This window comes from Pieris rapae, chromosome 20, assembly GCF_905147795.1.
Source record: "Pieris rapae chromosome 20, ilPieRapa1.1, whole genome shotgun sequence".
Lineage (NCBI taxonomy): Eukaryota > Metazoa > Arthropoda > Insecta > Lepidoptera > Pieridae > Pieris > Pieris rapae.
In genome coordinates, this window is record NC_059528.1 from 6,903,175 (window position 1) to 6,926,961 (window position 23,787).

The 23,787-nt window shown below is 32.6% G+C and overlaps 1 protein-coding gene across 6 annotated transcripts in view; it reads right to left on the bottom strand.

Annotated features, from left to right (window-relative positions):
* LOC110995965 (focal adhesion kinase 1) overlaps positions 1–23,787 on the bottom strand; it is a 106,827-nt gene that overhangs the window by 30,917 nt on the left and 52,123 nt on the right. The window contains exon 1 of one of the 6 annotated variants that reach the window (XM_045632516.1): positions 9,338–9,429. The exons of 4 other annotated variants lie outside the window; for them this stretch is intronic. The gene's annotated coding sequence lies outside the window, so the exon portion shown is untranslated. Of the gene's footprint in view, positions 1–9,337; positions 9,430–23,787 lie in introns of those variants that run through there. One more of the 6 variants, XM_045632517.1, reaches the window with a different exon arrangement.

Genomic DNA, 23,787 nt, shown 5'->3' on the forward strand with positions numbered 1-23,787 from the left:
TATTTTTACACAGATTTTTTTGTATTTCAAGTGAACCCTCAGTCATAAATTTACGATTTTTTTTGTTCTCAGCATTTAAAAATTATTGTGATCTATACAGTGCTATATTCTTATTATTAAAATTGTGTGCGTGCCAATATGTTGTAACCATATGAGTACATACACATGTAATAAATTATAGAAGAAAGTGAACTATGCTATAAATGCAAACCAAATAAGGTTATATACGTTTAGAAATATAAAACTTTATTTCTTTCCCTATATCTAATACTCACAGATTATTTAAGAAACAACTACTAATGGTAAATTTGTCGAAAGTCGAACCTTAAAACAGATCCGAGTTTTTTTATCGTTCTTTACGGGGTTACCCAAGTAATATTGAGGCTTTGCTTTCATTTAATTTAATTGAATTTGTGTATGTATAAACAAAGTGTTATTATTATTAATTAAAATCTTAGTTCAACATTATTTTCCTATAGATATATAGATATATATATATATATATATCATAATCAAAATTGCCTCTAAGATATATATATATATATATATATATATATATATATATATATATATATATATATATATACCTTAGAGGCAATTTTGATGAAGCTATCATGTCGATATATATCTAGCAGTGTTCGCCTAGTAGCTTCAGCTTGAGACTCTCATCCTTGAGGTCATAGGTTCTATCCCCGGCTGTGCAACATTGGATTTTCTATGAGTGCATTTATTCGCTCGAACGGTCAAGTCGTGAGGAATCCGACATATCTTAGACCCAAAAAGTCGACAGCGTGTCGGGATCAGGAAACTGATCACCTCTTTCTCAGAAATTTGAGGCCCAGTCTGAAAGAGGTTGGCCACTGATTATTTTAAATCGATACGAATTTTATTCCCGAGAAACCTGTAGACAAACATACACAACGCAAAAAGGATACAGTGGATGCAACGGCACGGCATCGGAAGTGACAGGAAGCAAATGAGTCACGGGAAGTGGGCGTGGCCTGTTGTCATTCAACTCGGCTCTACCAAGTAATTTAATCGACCAATGCTCATACAATTACTAATGTGACAGACCTCTGTTCCAATAAGTATCTCAAGTCGCAGTCAGCCTTGACTTTTATCATAAATTTACTAGATTTAAGTTTTCTTAAACGGAAATTTACCTATTCATTTTCTTGTTTTCGTTTACATCTGATAAGTGTGGTATAAAAAATCCGTTTATATAATTAATCCGATTAAAATGAATTTTAATTTAGTTTTTTTATTTTGGAAAAAAAAGGAGAAAAAACGAGCAGTCCGATCACTTTCACATTCAATGGACACCTGCAACGCCAAGGGGCATGCGTGTGTGTTACCAACCTTTGAGGAACATTATTATCATGAATATATAGTAAAGCTGTCGAAAGAGCGGATTAAAAAACGGTCAGCCCTGCAACCGCGAATCTGTTGTTAATAGCCGACCTATTACCACCTCTCAACTTATATTGATTTCCTTTGAAAATAGTCGTATAATTTTCCTCAAACATTAGGTACATACTGTAAACCTTCCCATTTTCATTGTTAAAAATAAAAAGACTACTTAGTAGAAAAGTATTTGCAAAGTAGCTTATGTGGAGTAGGACTATATTTAGGCTAAGTATGACGTCTGTCAAAAGCGTCATAAAGAAAATGCAAGTTAACTCAATAGCTACATTTGGCATCACTAAAATGTTAGTAAACTGTGTCGTATCTTCCGCCCATTGTGACATCTAAGGCGTTGAAAAGGCAGGCTTCTTGGGAATAAAGTTTTGAGGATTCTATTGTTCAATTTATTTGGCGTGATTTTAAGTCACATTTGTTTTTAAATCGCATAATCAAATATAGGTTAAGGTATAGACAATAAGAATCTATTTATATCAATAGTATTGTCTACTGTCATTAAAAATAAGTCTATGCTCAATACTAGATACAATAAACGCGATTGAATCCGATATATAGCCTGCATCCTTGAAATCACTTCCTCACAACTCCTCCTTTTTTGGTGAATCCTTTAAGTTATCTGCAGTGAGGCTATGGACTTCACTTCCTGTCTCTATTCGTTTAGCTCCTTCTCTATCTTCCTTCAATCTCTACTAACTGATGTGAAACTGATTTAAAATTATGGTGACTCACGTGTTCTGTTCGCTGTTTACATATGTTTTAATTGCATACGTTTTGACTTTTGTCTGTCTGTATTTTAGCACTTATTTTTTTTCTAACATTAGTTGCCTGAAAGAGATCGCTCAATGTCATAAAATTTTCATTTAATTATAACTGTATTATTTTTCTGTATGCAACGGAGTGTTAATACATAAATAAAGCGTTTAATGAAAGTAGTATTACTCACGAACTTTCGCGAATTAATTGCGGTCGGCAAGTGGTTCACTGTCCTACATCGAACAATACATAGTGACGTAACTATGACGTCATTATATGGTAAATTAATTTGTAATTTGTATGCAGTATAGAATTAGTGCGGTGTCTGGGGACTAATTTTATTACTAACTGTCCCAGATACGTATGGGATTTAATTTACAAAATATTTGGCGAATAAACTCTTATCTTAATAAGAATAGCAGCTTAGTAGTGAAAGCTTTTGAAAACCAAATCCCTTTTTATATTAAAGGGGAAAAACCATAATATATTTGTACCAGCTTCATAAATCCTCCTCTAGCTTCATAAATCCTCCTCTATGCCTATTTCTCATCATGACCTCTTTCACGATCTTTAAGAATTGATAAGTTTCAAATTGACGATAACCGGTAAATAGAATTTACAAATAATGTATTTTTATTTGTAATTAGCATGGCATGAAATCTAGCGGTCCTAAGATCAACCCTTGGCGAAGTAGGTACTGAGTTGATTAGGCTACTACGAAATTAAGAGCCGACACGAAGACTTATTTTAGAATTCATTCGGATTTATATCAGAAGAACTATGAGAAATGTGTGTGTGTTTGGCTTTGTGTATTGTATTTGTATTTTGTATAATAATATGTATTAAGTAGCTGTTAGATTACTTATAATTAAATAAATAAATAATTTGAACAAGGATGAGAACAGTCCGAAAATTTTACGTAATACAACAAAGCCCAATTGTACAAGGTGCAATGTAACGAATACTTGAAATATTACCAGTACCACTTGAATCAGTCACCGCGTTGGCAAGCCTCCAAATATTGATACCGACAATAAGCTTATGACAACTCCAATATTTCCCGGAAGATACGACCGCAAAAGGTCGAGTGTTTATTTACTAATTAGCATATGTACGAATTCAAAACAAGTGCTTGGTTGAACTAGTTTAGATTTATCCTAAGCCTTTGACGACGTCATTCACCGAATGGCCGCAAAACTTTATTAATAAAACTGAAGAATTAGAACAATTGGGTAAAACACACAACAGATGGACGGAACTTAGACGGCTTACTAGAAGAAAACTACTACTATTGAGAATTAGTTTCATGATCTGATAAAAAAATCTGCTTAAAAAATAAATTAAGGGCTGAAATGAGGACCAAGACAGCCATTAAAACGAATGAAGAAAAGATAACACTTTTCTTTAATTTGTGAAACAAAGTGTAACTATTAACTAAAAATCATATATGCAGTTCATTCTTACTTTAATACATACAAATCAAGACCAAACATACCATATATAAGACATTCTTATTGATAAAATTATGAAACACAGGGATTCCTTATTACGAAAAGCCATAAAGTATAGAGGTAAGTGAATAACACAAACTAAGTTAACGCAATTTATCTAATGGACGCCCCGGCGCGCCCCGAAATTGGAGTAATAACACGAAATGTGACATACCACTGTGTTTGACACGTTTCGTATTGTTTTTAGAATTAATATATTTTCATTTAGGAATAAATATTTGTATTTTTTATACTTATTCAATTCCATTTCTTTTAATCAAAATGTATCCCTACTGATTTATTACTGCTAAACAAATTTTAACAGTTCCTAAAGCATTCAAAAGAAATCTAGGAAGGAAACCTGATCAAGTAAATTTGTGCTTATCTTAAAGTAAACTAGAGTCAGATCAAGAAATCCTTTTATAACACTAAAAATGATTTATCTAGAGGCGGATATCTCTGCGGAGAGCACTGACAATAAAGCCAAGTAATGTATAAAAGTTTTATAGAAGACATTAATCTATACCAAAAAGTTCCCGCTACCAAATGTCTACCAAAACATTATATTGTTATTTACCCAGAAAAGCTTTAGACAATCGTGTTACAACCGAATTAATGCGGGAACCGCACAGAGTAGCTAATATAATAATAAATACTATAGCATTTATTGAATTATGAAAAACATCAAATCATCGAGGAGGAAATGACAAGTGACCTCATAAAAGTGTCATTCGTGTCATTAATTATCCGTTCATCATACTGACACAATTGATTTGCCGTGAAACCATGTTTGTTGATGGGCGGGATGATTGGTTTTTGAATGAGGAACTTCCGGAAAGTTTATTTATTTAAGAGACCATCAGGAAAATGGAAAACCTTAAGAGGCTTCGATAAAGGGTTTACGTATCAAATATAATATGTATCATTTTGGAATAATATACTCGTAGAATAGTTTAACATGGATGTGTTGTAATTTTTGATATATGATCTTATACACAAAACTCTGTTCTGTTTAATATGTGTATCTCTCATTTACACAAATGCGAAAAGTAATAAAAAAATGTACATTAGGTAATTGCCCTCACGAATTAGGTGCAGACACTATCCAATAAATATTCTATAATTAATACATGTTTTTTTTTATTTTTCTTTCCATTGAAAAAAAAAATTTATTGTAGAATTTTACAAACAGTTTAGATTACATACCTACTGTATGAATTACATAACTGTACTGTATTTTAAGGCAACGCACTCACGAGCCCTCTGGTATTGAGAGTCCATGGGCGGCGGTATAACTTGACATGCCCTCTGTTATAAAAAATATATTTATAAAATTTGGGTTGTCACTTTGGATTAAAGAAAAAAGGATTTAGGAAAAAATCTGTGTATACTTATGTACATACCTACTTGTGGTTAAACCGCCGCGTACACAGGTTAGAAGTTACAATTCTTTGGCCAAACAAGATAAAAATATTTTTAAAATTTTAGTCTACGTTTATAGAAAACACGACACTAACAATAGAAAAAAGGTATTTAAAACATTGAAAGTTTTATTATAACGGATTATCTAGTTAAATAAAGTTTCTTTTAATATCACAAAATGTGTTTTTTTTTTAATGTTTACTATAGCTAACTCCAGGGTGTCGGTTTTTTATGACGGTGTGCGCGCGCATCGTAAAAATTTACTCTCATCATTTTTCCCCAACGCGCCGAAAGAAGTATAACGTGTAATAAATATATATATATAAGTTAGCATTTATAATAACAAAATTAGTCTTACGTCTAAGTTATGTAGATTAGTTTGAATATTTAAGTTCAACGCTAATCGAGCTTGTTTTCTTCCTAATTGGCTTTTGTGTTTTTGGATAAGCTTATAGATAAAAAATAATGTTAAACAAGAAAGAGGTGGCTATTTGATACCCATCTCACCATCAGTTCTTTACATCTTTGTAGCTTCCTAATTTGAAATTCTTACAATAGAAGAATTATTTAGAACAAGTGATAATATTAATGTAACAAATATTACAAGTAAGTAACTTGATAGGTTTACAGATAAAACCACTAACAAAAAATCTCTAGGCCCATCTTTCTGCCACTGTCAGTGATGATTGATCGTGTCTGCGGTGGAGTTCATCCGCATTTTACTTCAAGGTTGTCAAGTGTCAAGTAATTACTCGTAATTAGTATGTGTAATAAAATAAAGATAATGCTGTGAATACAAATTTTTCCAAGTTTTTGCTGAAATTAAGCATCGTTGGGAGATTATTGAAATTTCTCAAGAATCCACGGAGCCTTGATCTTTCAGCGTATTTATTGGTTCATTTTGCTATTATTTTTAATAACTTTTTATAAGACTTGATTGTATGCCATTTTGTGTGACAAAAAAAATCAAGGTATACCTCAAGAAAAATAATGAAAATTCTGTGTAAATATAACATAGATACATGGTATATTAAACATTTTGATTTTGAAAGGACCAAGCTAGTTAGGGTAGAGCAAAAATGGGCTAAAATAGGAACGCCTATGTCAGAAATAACGAAGCCATAAAACTGGTCGGAAAAGTTATAAATTGACTTTTTTTAACGTCAGATTTAATTCGTTTAATTATTTAATTAGAATTTAAAATATTAATCATATTCACAAACATTGAAACTATAGAATAAACATTATTCTTTATAACAAAAATAATTAACTGAAAGTCAAATAGTCTGTTAGTTACGTGAAAGTAGATGTCGTTATAAAAATATAAAATCAAATATAAACGTTTATGACAAGATTAGCAATCAGTTGATTTGCCTGTTTTTTCTTACCAAATTGTACTATTCGTTTGCACGTTCAGAGAATAAAAGTTTTACTTATTGGTTACTACTATTAAGACAAATTTAAAAATTGCAATCACTTTGAAATTTAAATTTTCCATTCTTAATTCAAATTTGAAAGTTCCATTTTCAAAAATATCAGCCGTAACGCGATATCGTTAAAAAGCAAAAATGACAGTTAACATTTAAAACGGGAACCGTGACTCACAAGTGGCTGAGAAACTCGTGCGCATACGCAATATTATAAATATCACTATTATTACTTTGATTATTATCTTGATTATAGGCTTTACGTTCACTAAAGGTATTAATGATACATTTATACGTTTTAAACAGAAAACTGTATTAATTGCGGGTAGATCGCATAATGAGTTATACCTTCATAAAATAGTAATATTAATTCAGCGGGGCTACAACTCTTCATGGATGTAAGACCGATTGCATGTTACAGTACAAATCCAGTGTCTACAACTTTTAGTCCTGGGCCTCAGATTTCTATATTCTGCATCTATTTCGTAATATTTTTTTGTTATATGCAATATAGGTGATCAGCCTTCTGCGTCTGACACATGCCGTCAATTTTTTTTGGACATTTGGTCATGTTTTGTTTCTCAGTACGAGCGACTGTTAAACGCATACAAAACCCTACAAACCTACGATTTCAGATTCCTCTCCCAAGTAGCTAAGTATAACAGGGGGCAAACGAGCAGAAGGCTCACCTTAAGTGATACCGCCGTCCATAGACACCCAAACTTCGACCTTTGCAGAGTGCAAAGGAGAACTACAATACAATACAATACTACAAATTTAATAACTCAACGGTGGACATTGATATGTTCGCTTGGAGTGTGGAGGCAGCAAGGAGAGCTCTGGTACAAAATTATTTTAACCAGGATGAATGAAATGTATTGACTTCATTTTCATTTTCATTGTTAACAAATTAAAAATCTGTTTTTCTGTTTATTGTTTTGTTTAACACTATATATATAAAATGAACTATTTGTGAAGATTTATAATTGGCCCATGTATATATTCATCTATTTTTGTATTCTGCTATGAATCTTCTTATGAATAAATAAATAAATAAATTTGTCACCTACGTGTCACGCAGAAAAAATATAAAATAGGAACTCTTAATAGATTATTAGATATTAATTATTATTAGATAAACATTGTATATGGAATACATTATTTATTGTTCTTAGTTACCAAAGATATTACAAAACATGATCGGGGATAAGTGATACCGAGAATCACAGAAGGCTAGCAAGTGTGTTGCCAGCCTTTTAGGAATTGTACGCTCTTATCTTTAACTACCTTAAGTCGGATTGGTTCCGAAATACAACAGTGGGTATCTTAGATTTATTGCATAAAAATGTAAACCAGATAAATATTGCTTTACTTCTTAATATTAAAAACTTGTAATTTGATTTATTGATTAATTTACGAAAATATCAAATCTAAAAAACTTACGCTATTTCAGTAGGCATTATTTAACCTGAAAAATATATAAGCCAGTCTATTACATCAACGTATTTAATATATAAATAGTTTTTTTCTTATTAAATACAATCAATACCCATTGTCCTTTGTACTAATTTGAACTGCTGGAAATGTGCCAGGTCGTTATAGCCACTGTACAATATTTTGTCTCGAAAACACCTAGAGCATTCCTAATGGTCTGCGCCATTCTCTTTTCTATTACTAAGCTGTTCTTGGGACAGGCTTCAATATTTCCCATATTATAATTAATTGCTTCTGCTGAAGATACTGCTTGCGTCTGGCTAAGGGTCCTACCGCTAACCTATCGCTCAAGCCATCGTCCATCACTGATAGATTTTGTCATAGTTCGTGCTAGGTTTCCTGAATGCTACGCTCTAAGCCCTAGTTCGGTAATTTAATAAGAAAAAGATATTGTTGTTTTTTAAATTCATAGACATTTACAAATTATATCAAATATGTCATAAGAAATTTTAGTAACACAACATAAGCGACTTGTACATAGGGATCATCCTGGGACCAACAAGGAAAGAGAGATCATGGAGAGTCCAATACAAAATGGTGAAATAGAAGAGTTGGCCAGCCCAACATTTTATTTTTTATAGAAGAATTTGTACGCAGCTGGTTCCACAGAGTAGAATGCACAGAACATTAACTACGTCTGATGATGAACCTCTGCTACAGGTCTATGACCCAAATAACCCTTGAACGCCTTGAATATGAAGGCTTTTGATCTGGAACATCAAACTATCCAGTTGATATCGAATTAAATCAAGACGAGTCAAGTCATTATAAGAATGACTAAAAATTGACAAATAGAAAATTCACACGAATTTTAAATGTTTAGTCCGTTCATGCTGGCATTTCCTGGCTGTATTGCGATCTTATTCGTTGAGCGAGGAAATCACTAGTTCTGGGGTCAACGGTACTTACTATCTACTAAACATTATATGAAATTATAAGAGAGATTAAAACATACTTTTTTAAACGTAATTCTGCTAATAAAAAATGTTATCCCAGATTATAATTTCATATTTAATATTCAATAAAATTAGATTAGAAATTTATAGTATATAATTCTTATTCATTTAAAATTGCAATAACAAAATAACTACACTATTGTGTAGCTCAGTAGAGCGAATAAACTTGATATACACAGATGCACATAATTCATTACAAGAAAAGTATACCTAAAAAGGTCACTTATAGTTGCGTGTAGACGATTCTATTTCTAGAATGAAATAAACTAATACTTTCTATTAACGCTTTCGAATCTTAAAAACCTCAAAATAAATACAAAACTATTCCCATGGCTGTTCACTTCACAGGATATCCGCATAAACTTGAACAAACCATTAAACACTGGCAACATATAAACATCGATAAACTTCAATTTGATTTCCGAACGCGTAAAAGCGCGCAAACCGCGCCGCATGCGCCGCGAGACTGGCTGGAGTCAGATGCTCCACAATCCATTCTATTTACTCAAATGGCATTTCCTATCCGCTAAAACGAGATAGAGAATAATTGATTATCTCTAGGTGTTTCGTAAATATATTAACCAAGGACATTTCTATAAAATGTCAAACCTACGCTATTAACGGCGCTTGGCAGTTGGAGGCAATCATAAGTTTTATTTTAAGCTTCAAGTTACCACATGTACAGTCTATGAATAAATTAATTTGTATTCTAAGATTATCTACGCTTCACAGATTAAATCATCTTAAGAATAACAGTAGACAATTAATAGAACAAGGGCAATAAACGAAACCATAAAATTGTTAATACTACATATGAATGTAGTATTAACATAAACAAAACAAAGGAATAGACAATACATTAATTAATAATAATTAAACACATAAGGACAACTTACAAGGAAGTTGATAATTAACTAATTGAAGACAGAGTTGAGAGTTATACAGGATTTTTTTTAAGTAAGGTTTTCGTAACGGTTTAGACATTTAATAAACAGTTATTTGAGTTCTATACGTAATAGGAAGCTATGAAAATCTGGTACTTTTTGCAAAAGATTTTATATATATAATTTAAAATAAATCAGTCTATAAGAATTGAATAACCACTCTTTCGTCTCTTTCTGTCAGATTAAGTAGACGCTGGAATAAAAGGAGACAGATGCGCACTATAATTTGATGAATATCAATTAATAGCCAGCATTCCAAAAAACCTAGATCCGTAGCAATATTTTAACAAATAAAAATGAAATTTCAATGCTCTTTAAAATATTAAATTTTAAAATTCTCTATAGGATTTCGACAGCAATAGCAGCGATGGTCTAGTGGCTTCAGAATACGACTCTCATCACTAAGGTCGTAGGTTCGATACCGTGCACTAATGGATTTAACATTCACATATAGATGTTTAACATTCACTCGAAAGCTGAACCGGCTTGCTTTGCCCAAAAATCACCCTATTAGATTGACACAGATTCAGACATCTGAGGCCCAGACCTCAAACTGTTGTAGAGCCACTGATTTATTTATTTTATATTATTACAATCACCGAAACATTTGTTTAAATTGTGCAATCAAAGGTAATATTTATTACAATAAATACAACATTGAAAACAAAAATAACGCAACCAATATTAAATATCAGGAAATGAACGCAAACAATTTCTGTAAAACGGATCACCTGCTCGACAATTATACATTAATTAATATTAAGTGTCATAAAGTAATGTATGAGGTTGTATTAAACACGGAACAGCAGAGGTCAATAAATGAAACCGCACCTGCTATTAGGTGACCTTTCTTTTTACCACACACAGTCATACATTTCCCAGCTCATTCATCATACACGGCATACTCGCTATGGCAATGGTGAAGATTTTATAGAAAGGGAAACTCATCTGATGTTGAGCAGTACCTGTACACACTCACATTTCCAGGAAACTTCTAAGTTGTGGAGCGAAATATGACGTCACGCAATTTTTTGAGATTCTTGACATCCCCCCCCCCCCCATGTAACGCACCGTAACGTTTCTTTACCACCCAGTGAGTCTTTATACCAAAAGGTTACCATTATGTGGTGTAAAGTACCAGAAATTCGAAAATTAAATTAAGAATAACGCGTAATTCAATCCCCATGCGGCATCGTAACGTTTTACGACTCCCCCCCCCCCCCCCCCCCCCCAATTCGTTACTTGAACGCTTCCTTGCACAGACTTTTAAGAATAAGTGTGCTCTTTTCTTGAAGAATTCTAAGACTAATTGGGTCGAAAATACTTCACTGGGCAGCTGCTTACACATAGTGGTGGTATGTGGAAAATACTGCCTTAAAAGACGGAAGTCGAGTTAATACGGCTGGAACTTCGTATTCTGCCTCGACGTCCGATAAAGAAACTCAGCTATAGCATGCAGTAGAAGATGCAGAGAGACGATTACGCAAAGCCAAGGGATCAAGCGGCTCGGAAAAGGATTGGTTGTCGACGATTCGAGTTGAATATTTTCCAAAACAAAATTAATTTTCAGAAACGTTAACACGTTAACCAAGGTAACAAGATATATTTTTTTACCGTCTAATAGCTGTATTTTGCAGGTGGATTTTAATTAAATATTGAACCAGTGTCAATATGAAATCCTCCACAATTCGTCATCTATAAAAATAATAACTAGAACCTGAAATCGTAGAATATGAATTTTTAACTATTCACACAAGTTCATTAATATAATAATATTTAAATCAAATATTTTCATAAAAAAACTAGTTATATTTAAACTATATTCTAAAGTCTGTGTTTATATGGAAAACTCCCGTTACAATTCAATCCTCCAATTCAGTTTCTGACAAAAAATAATATAGTATAACAGTTTATAGACAAAAACTATTTTCCAGAACCTGTAGAAATTTTCAAGTGCCACAGATAATGCATGAGAAATAGAACATTGCACACTTTGAATGTAATTTTGACAACCTATTTATTGAAAGGTTGTTGTACCCATGACTCATGTAAACAGTGTGTGCTAGTTTTCAATGAGTTATAGACGTTGCGTGCAATGAAATACGATCGCATACTTTATCCTACAAATATTTAATCTATAAACAAAGAAATACTTAATCTGTGACTTAGCGTTTAATGAGGCCTCAGATTTCTATATCTGTTTTATAATAATTTGTCAGTCATAGACAAGTAGGTGATCGGCCTCCTGTGCCTGACACGCTGTCTACTCGTTGAGTCTAAGTCAATTTTAACTTTAACACGCACATTGAATTAAAGTTCATCAGTGCGGGGATCGAACCAACGATCTCCGGTATGAAAGTCGCACGCTTAAGGTATATCTGCTCTCGTCACAAAGAAATACTTAATAATAATAATAATAAAATATCCAGCTCTACGACGCCGGGATTAGGTCTTAATAGTATTAATTATATTTCCCGTGTTTTACGCTCACAAAGACAATACCAATAGCTTAAAAGTAATAATAATAATCTTTATTTATTTTCTCACAAAACTTCATACATGATAAGTTACAACTACTATATATTTAATGTATGTAAATAATTGTCATTTTACTTTTGAGGGATAATTATTGTTTATGTGAGACTGATGCCTGCTAAAGGTTTAGAGCACCAGGTCATCAGGCCTCCACAACTTTGGATCGACAAAAGATAATAAATAATAGAGAATATAATTATAGTAAAAAACAAAATATAGTCTTAGAAGTTGGTTTAGGCATTTGACTTTATACAGACGTGTGAAACCCAACACATAGTTCATACACAACACACATATTGATGCACTATTTAGCTTAGAATGTGTTCTATTGTTAACTTTTATCGGTACATTAACCTAGAGAAACATTCCCACGAAAAAGCGTACAGAGCGGTATATTGTGAGAATCAGGTATTTAGAGGCACTATTGAACCTATTATATTATGATTCTTAAAAGGTCGGCAACGCAAGCGACTCTTCTGGCAATGTAGTACTTGGGCGGCGGTATATTTGAGGAAGGTTTTTATGCAAAAAAAAATTGGACAAATCTAAAAAAACAATAGTTTTTAGAATTTGATTCCGTAAGTACAGTGGGTAGTATGCTATGGCAAAATGTTCCATATGTTAGTAAGTGGCTACTAAATATAAATTTAAAAAAAATCATTTAGTCTAAGGTAATAAATGTTTCTCGTCAACCAGTTGTGATTTAATTCATTTTTTTTATTGGATAGGGGGCCAAACGCGCCTAACGCAACCCATGAACACCCTTTTTAATGGGTGCACTTACACTGCTAACACTGTCCTTATTAGAATACTTATTGACTCGGCATGTATTTGATTATGTACGCAAAATATAAGAACTCCAATAAACATAGTTTCAACACTTCATTTGTTGCAACGACCTGATTTGTTCAGTAAACACCTTTAGCCTTGACATGAAAGCTCTTAACTGAAATTAGAAGATCGTAAATCTCAGTTAGGAGAGAGAACCTTGTATGTACTGGTACAAAACTTACTTAATGAAACCAGTGACTTTACATCCTTTTTAGGTTTAGGCCTCAGATTTATGTGTGTTTCATGATCATTTGTCTAATAAGCAATCAGCCTCTGGTAGCTGACACACGCCGTGGACTTTTGGGTCAAAGGCAAGTTCCTTTAAGATGTTTTCTTTCACCGTTCGAGCGAATGTTAAATGCACACATTGGAAAGTCCATTGGTGCACAGCTGGGGATCGAACCTACGACCTCAGGGATGACAGTCGTAAGCTAAATCCACTAGTGACTAGGCCATCAATCATATATTCAGTGAAATACATACAGATAATTATGTATTATAAAAAAACATTGGCTATTTAATTACTTAAAAACAATAGTTTATTTTTTGTTTTATTCATTAAAGTTCACCACATCGTATATATACTATATCTACAGTTTTTTATAAACATAAATGTTGGACATTTATGTTTATTTATGTTTGAAAAATACACTTTCAATTTTAGATTATAGCAGATTAGGTATCAGATAGGTATTTTAAGTTATTTCTTAAATTTGTCCCAGCCCATTACCGAATATATCAAGCTTATAAGCTAAAATAAGTAGTGTTTATTCTGTTATAATCATGAAGAATACCAGAGGGTCGAACACGTAGTATGGTTTTTGCAGACGGAATTTGGAAAATTCTGCTAATTTTAAACCTTGAGAATGAATAACGACAATTCTGTAAGACATTACTGTTCTGCATTTGGTAAAAAACAATTTGTATAAGAATGTTACACTGGCTAGAGATCACCGATCGTACAGTGACGTCATTTCAAATTTCCTAAGTTGAAGGCCTAGGCCTAAGTTTAACCTAGCCTATGAGAGTTATCATTAAATGCTATTACATGATGCCTGCCATTGTAATGTTGATAAACAAACAGTGTCTGTACTATGTCTAGAGAACGGGACTATACAACAGTAATAATAATAATAATAGCCTTTTATTTCATATAACTTTTTAACCTAAACACATTGAAATGTATACCTTCTTTTATCTGTGTTCCCATTTTTGACAAAGGTAGCTTTAAAACCCCACCATTCCTCTCTGCATTGTGCCTCTTTATTGGGACACCATTTAACTTTCTTATTCCACTATTCTGTTCCTATAACAGTATTGGCAAACTAATGACGATTAATTAATTTACATCGCAAAGGAATCGACTAATAAATAAACATTCGATGTCTCGAATAATCAATGCGTAAACAATACACGCTAAATTGTTTTATGAGTCAAGCCATTATCCTTGTAAAACAAGTAATTTTATATTAATCACTTTCTGTTTAAAAGCATTTTATTTTTATAGTAAATTATAGCGTTGTAATTGACCAAATAAAATGGCGATGGACGGGTCATATGCTACGGAGCTCCCATGAAAAATGAAGCAAAATAGTGACGGAACGGTACCTAGAGACGGAAAAAGAAGAAGAGTTCGACCACGCAAAAGATGGGAGGACGAACTGAAACTAACAGCAGGCTACAACTGGAGAAGAGTTGCAAAAGATAGAGAACAGTGGAAAGGGTTAGGGGAGGCCTTTGCCGGCACACCGAACACCGAAATATACTGGAGTGAAAAAATATATATGTATTATATAAAGTGATGAGTTTTGGAATAAAAAGGCTATATTATTATTATATAGCGTAGTAAACCCTAGGTAAATAGTTTATTGAATACTTAGCTACTGCAGATATTTTATTACTACTAGAAAAGTAACGTTTCATCATCGGACGTCGAGACAGAATACGAAATCCTCGTATCACCTCGAGGTGATTGACGTGACTAATTCTAGTGGTTATTTCCAACACGCAAATACAGTATTTATAATATTCTAAACCAATTTACTTATTACAGAAAAACATACATTACCCTTACAGACTATGTGGAGAATCATTTAATAAAATATAATAAAGTAAACAAAAAACAAAAACAAAAATTTCCTTTATTAAGTTAATGGTCTTAAATATACATTCTAGTACATCCCTTTTAAGTTATAGAACCTGTGTTAGGGATGCACACTCTTTCCTATATGTATACATAACAAAGGTCTATAAACAAAACAGTGTACTTACATACTAAGTAGTACTTAAATAGGTAATCTAATACATAACATCATTTAAAAACCCAAAATCTAACAAAAGTTTATATTAAATCGTAATTACTAAAAGTAGGGTAGATAAGAATTAAATAGAAAGATCGCACCATCATCTTTTGATTGAGTGTAAGACATGAGTAACTGTAGTGCAACTCAGAAAGTGAATATATAATATACACAATATCGCTACAGTGAATTCACTCTGCGAACACACAAATATACCGATAGTGTCGGAGACAGCATTCATTAGACGTATCGTTATGGATAACGGGGATCTGTGCAACAGATTTGTTCTTGACCTTTTAGAAAAAATAATTATTATTAAAATATATAAGCAATACAGCTAGGAAATTCTGCCAGCGTTAACGGATGACGCTGGCGGAAACTCGCTGTATTGCGATTATTGATGCTGTTGGGTCACTATGCCAAGCGCCAAATTAAATTTTTATTAGTGCCTGTGTTCTTGAACTCCACGACCCTAGAGTCTACTCCAAAGATAACAAAATCAAAGTTGGAGGAGATATATATTTGAGCCGTTTCCTATAGTTAATTTTTAGTAACTTTATGTGTTACTGTTTTACTGTGGACGGAGCGCACATTTTGTGTTTTTTAATTAAAATAGATTTCTCGTTACAATATTCTTTTTTATGATTAGGCAGAAAGCATTATTCCAATAACGTTTGAAGAGGAGTACAAGAATTCCAACACCATATACGTTTTCATAATGATTAATGTATGTCCAGTAATTGACATTACAAATAGTACAACATATGTTCGTGACAATTATTTTAAAGCCTCCCGCAAAGTTTAATCTTTTGATAGGTGAGTGTCTACGAAAAAGTACTTTACATAGTCATGTCAAATGAATTTTAAAATCACAATTTCGACAAGCTTTTTTGATATAATGTAGTTTTAATGATTTCAATTTCGTGGGCGCCAGCACCGGCCGTGTTCAAAAGTTTTTATTTCAGTTTTGTAAAGTCAAAGTCAAAAATCATTAATTCATACACAATGTACACTTATGATCACATAATGTTCCACATGACATCTAAGTAATAAAGAATAGAAAATCAATTAAAAACAAAGATTAGGTACAACACATCTGCTCAGTTTAGCTGATTGATTGCAAGATAGACTTATAAAAAAAAACAAAGATTTGCCCTCCATCAGCAGGAGGCATGGTGAAATAGGAGCACGCACTTACATTCTCGTGCGAACAACACGCAAATACGTAGTAGAAATAACTAACGATAATTACTTACTTTTAAAACACTATAATAATTATAATAATTAGCTATATATATATATATATATATATATAGCTAATCAACAGGTAGAAGAAAAATCATCAAGGAGATTTTTAAATAAATTTAGAGACTGAGCTCGTCTGATATAAATTGGTAAAATTGGTAAAAAAATATAATCTTTTACAACATATCTCTTTTTTGGTCCTCCCACAGAAAACTCCAATTTCATATATAAGGACCTAATACATATGTCTATTAAATACTCCAATTTAGCATATGCGTAAAAGTTTCATTTATCTAAGCAATAACATAATCTAATATATAAAATTCTTTTGTCACGGGGTTAGTAACCGAACTCCTCCGAAACGGTTCGACCGATTCTCATGAAATATTGTGTGCGTATTGGGTAGGTCTGAGAATCGAACAATATTTATTTTTCATCCCCCTAAATGTTAAGGGTGGTCCACCCCTAAATTTTTTTATTTATTTTTTAGACAAAATTTTTCGTTTTTATTTTTTTACAATACACCATACAAAAATACATGCAACCCTAAATTTTCACCCCTCTACAATCATCTCTTATGTTTTTTTGTTAATTATAAACTTTAATTTTTTGGCACAAAAACATGGCAAAACAACGTTAGTCGGGTCAGCTAGTAAAGATATAAGAATAATAAAATATAAAAATACTTCGTTCCTTTGCAGTTTGCAAAACGGGACGAACACCGTGTTACGTCACAGGAAAATTAACAAAAAACAATGTTTGTTTAATCAACCTACTAAATTTTAATGTAACTCAAACAGCCACATTATTAGACAATTTTATTGTTTCATTGAACTGATACGGAATACGGCAAAAGTCTTTGATCGTACCAATTATTTTCCGTACTTTATAGTCTAGAAGTTGCTATACAATCTACAATTACTTTTATATGCTTCTATTTTATTATATATAAGTAGATCAGGCATCAATACTCTAGAAACTTTCGACGAGAATCGGACTGGGTTATGTCACAGTTGCGTTAAAGCCAGCTCTTCGCAACTAAGACAGCTGAGCTTCTTTAGGGGATTTTAATGGACACCATTTGTAATGGTTATTTCGACATGAGAAGACAGATCACGCAAGCCAAGCACTCTACGACCTGGCGTAATAATGCCAATTGCCTTTACCGGCTTCTGACCAGATCCGAACCAGTACGAGGTTTCTATTTCTGCCCCAATTGGAGAGACAATCAAGTCTGGTGAAATCTATATCGCCCCCCTGACCATACACTTATACCGCGGACTGGGATGAGATGCGTAATTTCAGCAGCAGGTGCTGTCAGCCTGCGCAGACAATATCGCTGATGTTAGGTATTGTCAAGGTATGAAGTATTTCATAGAGTGAAGTACTTACCGCCCATGTATAAGGAGAATTGGAAGAGCGTTGCCTTTTCAGTTAGTGAGGGTCTTTCTGGAACTTTCTTCTCGGCACAGCAAGACGTGTCTTGAACGCTATGTAGTGTCTCAACAACTATATATTTTCAGACATTGCGGTTTCTATTTGCTTACGAAATCTTCAGTAGCTCCTCGACTATAACCGTAAGCATCGATAATAGGGCTGGAACGGCGCCAAGAGATTTTATTAAAAAACCTAACAGTATTGTTAACATCTGCTGCACTGTTTGGCAGCTCGGCCATTGACCTTTTAAACTGAATATTCCATAAACGAATAAATAATTACAGGGCTGTGCCAAAATATTGTGAAAAATCCTGTTGCCAAGGGTGTTAAAAATACAGTGTTAATTTTATGTAGTACTTAATTGAATACTCGAAGTTTTATTACTTTATAAAGTTTAACTTTGATCTTTGATTTCATTCAAAATCAAAGAAGAAAAACGTTTCTTCAGCCTCATCAGATATCATGGCATTCCGTATTATTAAAATCATTTTTAAAAGTTTTCGATTAAATTTTAAAAAATAAGTGATGTGGCAAAATGAGTTAGACACTGAACTGAAGAGTGAGTGGCGAAGTTTCTTGTCCACTCTTGACTTGCGAACTTAACTTACATAACTTTGGCATTTAATTTAAATTTAGAATCTACAATCTTTTCTGTTGACGGTCATGAGTGTACTTGTTTACCTATATGAATAAAGTTCGTTTGAGTTTGAAGAATCCCCAGATCTTCAAACTCAAACGAACTTTATTCCATTCAATTCGAACCGCTGTAAGTTTAACACGGTCAAGTGGAAGGAGCTGAAGCTAGTTGGCGTTTACGTAGATGTGCATCTTCTACAACATTTACCAATAAGTGTTATCGTATTGAGTGTGAAAGTGAGATGCTTACAGAAATGGTCTCTAAAACTAGCATTAATTAAAAAAGGTGAAAGCCCTAATTACTACTGGTGACGCTTAGCGGCCGAGGCATGAGCTATTGGGTTGACGTGGTCAGAAGTGAACACAACAAGCTTTGAACACGCCCTTTGCCACACCTAGGTGATATATGAAAATTATGAATCGGTAGACATCGCTACTCATCGACAAAGCAGACAGGGTGTAGGCCGAGTACTCTTTTAATATAGCAAATCAAACAACACTTATTTTAAAACAAATATCGCAAATTAATTAGAAATAGCCTGACCAGCACTAGTCCCAGGCCCTATTATTAACTAGATAATCGTTAACTTTACACTAAGCCTTTTTACGCAGCTTTTCTTTAATACATTTCCTAAATTAATTAAAAGGCAGAAATAAAAGAGCCTCTGAGATTTCAATAAAGAAAAGTATCCCTTTTCCCAAAAAATAATGACTAACTTTGGATAGTCTAGTAGGGGGAAATTGCAGCGTCCGTTTGTTTCGAGTATTAAGTTTGTGCGTTTGTACTATTCTAGTTAACTTATCACTGTTTTTGTAAATAAACATAATATTTTCATAAATATATTGCGAGGGAAAGGTAAGTATATTAATTGCCTTGAATTTATCGCTCATGAGAGAATAGTTCTATGGGTACTGAAACTCCATTATATATGCAATATATATGTGTGCAAATTTTATAAGATAATGCGGCATACGACCGTGATCCATCCCTTATCGGCTCGTTAAATGTCGCTCAAGGCGGTAATGTTCTCGAGTCTAATTCACGTATTTTAGCAGCAGTTTACTTGTAAACACATCAAAGAATTTACATCCCTATGATAAGGGAACAAGGCTAATATTTCAGTGCCCTTTGCCTAAACGACTATGAAAGAAAAAGCGAATATTCTGAAACCTTTTAATTTAACTACCGTTGCAATATTGAAGTTAAATTATAACCAATAATAATATTATTTATAAAACATACCGGCAGGCACTTCCAATTCCTGGGCTCGCGTGTGCGTTGCCGGGCTTGTAAGAATTAGAGCTCTATATAATATCCACCAGCTAATTACCAAGAATTAAATTTATGAAATTAATTTGTATGAAACATTCATCCGTCATAGTAAGTTTTCACCTTCGTAAGATCGTAGCTTCCGAATGGTCATTAATTATTTTTTTAACGTTCTTTATATATCAGGAGGCAAACGGGCAGGTGGGCTCAACTGATGTCAAGCGATACCGCCGCCCATGGACACTTACATTGCCAGAAGGCACGCAAGTGTACATTATTTTTGGATCTTGGATACCATTTCTTCTGTCAGTCTTTGCGTTTCTCTTTTCTTGATTTTGTAGAATAACATTAACCTGATGTAGGAGGTACACATATGTATTAAGTTCCCACGAAACGCTGGTCAAGTAATCCATACAAAAATTTATTATTCCATACATAAACTTACTATATGTTAACTCGTCGTGGTACGTTTAGTTACTGTCATTTTACAAAAACATTTATTGACAGTACAACAATGGTGCTTATGACACTGTCAAACGTTTGCAGTGGTCCATTGTCATAAAGTGTCCTCGTTAAATATCGCTTAGAGCACCACAGTTTATTAAACCCACAGAGGTTAACTAACAGAATTAACAAAAAGCATAGACCGTGAAATGTGAACAAATTGAGTTTTGTTACCATGGTTACAACAGAAAATTTATGTTAAGGCCCACAATATATATATATATACAATTGATTTGGGACCCCTTTTATCTCAAAAATACTTGTGTCAGTGTTCCCAGCTCTTCCATAACAAAGATATAGTTTTCTAGGACAAGGCAACATTTTAATATGTCTTGTATTTATTTTTAAAAAACACACACATACTTATTTATAGCTTTTCATCAGTCAAAAGTTGTACAAAGACCAATTAAATTTAACACACTAAGTAAATGTCTGTTTTTTGTAATTAAAAAATAAAATGATAAATTTTACCTAATTCAAATTCAATAACATAGAAAAGATAACATACAAAGTTTTCTTTTTAAATTATTCATTATTTAATCACAACAATTTAAAAGATAGGATCACGGCCAATTCTTCTCTTCCATTCTACTGATTTGACAACTGGTAGTGACTCGAACCTCTAATAGATCAAATCAAATCAAAATATCTTTATTCATATAGGTAAACTTTTACACTTATGAACGTCAATAAAAACAAATTAAATTAATCGTAAATTTACATTTACAACCAGATATAGCGGCTTCATACTTGGAATTACGTAAAACTCTATATTGTAATTACAATTGCGAAAAATTAAGTTAACCAACTACCTTCATATAAAAAACAACGTAAGGAATGTTAACACTTTGACGCCACGAAACCACAAAAATTCACCCAAATTTAAAAAAAAAATAATTTTAAAAAAAGAATTCGATTTTGTGGTGTCAAATCGATTATTTTAAATTGAAAACGCAAAGACAATACTAAAAAATAAGCAAAGGGCTTGGCAAAAGCATTTATATTTCAATGTGTGGGCGAACGGATGCCGTGTGGATAAGATATGCCGCCATTACGCAATGGAACAGTGAGGGGATGCAATATCGATGTTTTTACCCTTTCGAATCATACTGAAACGTACTGAGAAATTGACAAGGCAAGGTGCTCAATAATAAACGGTATATAGGCACTTCATTAACGAATACTAAACTCTATGGAATGTCAAAATACTCATATACTAGGACGAGTATAAATAGCAGAGCTTTGAGTGTAAACCCAACATGCGTGCGCGCACTTTTACCTCATTAAAAAAGGACGAGTACTAGTATTTTTTTATAAAATTATTGATATTATTCATTATTGCATACGATAACAATTTAAAGATTAACGAAAACTAAAAATTACTGTACGACCCAAGGCTGTCTTTTGCTCACTCAGGCTTCTTTATAATTTTAATTATACTTTACTGCACATACACACAAATAAAAAAGGAACAATTTACCTTAAAAAAAACATTACCGTACGAGCCAAGGCTGTGTTTTTCCCATTTAGGCTTTTGCTTATAAGTGTGGTAATTACGCTTTTTATTTCATTTGTGATTTTATTGGATATTCTTGTTGATTTAGTCACCGGTTGGGATTGTGTTTTTGTAAATAACTACATTTTTACTATCATTAATTTCAAAGCACTTAACATTCAATAAATTAGCATATATTTAATGTAAATGGTTAATATAGAGTGAAAGTAATATAACGTATTATTTAAAGTGTCCCGTGGACCCAAAAACTGTGCATTACTAAGCTGTCTATTAACAGTCAAGCGATGTCTATCTGTCTAGTGCTTTTTCTCCGTGTCGCTAAAGCTCTGCTTGTAGCTTAATAACATCGATACTTTGGAACATCCCTAATCGTTTGTAAATTGACAGGCTTTGTTTACGACTGTTTAAAACACATTATTATAAATACAATTTACATTTCGTATTACGAATTACCATTTTTGTGATTTCATTAGGTTTGCATAATTTAATTGATAATAATTAATAAATTAAGACGTATGAATGTGTGAACTAGACAGAATGTATTTCAATCTATATATCTCGCTTCACAGTAATTATACTCCGAAACAGCTCGACTACTTGTTATAAATTTTGTAAATAATCGGTAGGTTTGAGAACAGATAAATTTGATACGCGTATTTTATTTTTTGGACCATTTTTTTTATTGAAAAACAAACGCATACAGGTCAATCTAATAACCTTCTTTTTTGTAGTTGGTTTACGCACATGAAAATAGCGGTAGCGACAACCAAATCAATTTACTAAACGTCAAAGGAGTTTCTTTATTGACATAACACATATATTATAACAATCCCATTGTTAGCGGACAATGGAAAGCTATTCAGTTGTGTAGATCAACCTCTCCACAGACAATCTATAACTTAGTATACTCTGTGTTCATTGAAATTATGTATACATAAAATTATCTATGTTTACTCTAAGATATATTATCACATACAAGCCTTATAATAAATCAAAAGAAATTTAAAAATGTCCATAGATTATAATTGATACTGACAACAAAAAAAAAATGCTATATTGTCAAAATAGTCGTAAGATTGTAAATAATAATACTTAATTTAAAGTTGGTAAAAAAATGAACTTAGCATGTGAAAACGTTTTAAGTACCAGTATTTTTAACCTAATTTCAAATACATTAATATTTTATTTTATTTTTTTGTCCTAGTAAATAAAAAAAAAGTTGCTGACAGACACTAAATTCTATAGTCCATCTATAATCTATTAGACAGTTGAATTTCCCGCCTATTTTAAATCGTTACATAATCTGTGGTCTATTAAATGAAACACATGGCAAGTGCGGGATTGCGGTAATGCAATATCCGTATTGTATCTGTGCCAGGGTAACGCAGTGATAGTATGCTAAATCGATATTCATCATTCAAACGATATTCTCTTATTATTTTCTTTCTCTTATTATATTAGATATTAACTCATTTTCAAACGATACAAGACACCCTTAGTACAGATGTTATGGGAATATCCGTGAGAATCGTGACCATGGGGTCTAGTCAAAACGGCTTAACAGTAGTGTATGTAGAAAGTCGAAAACTAAATTTGTATGAAAAT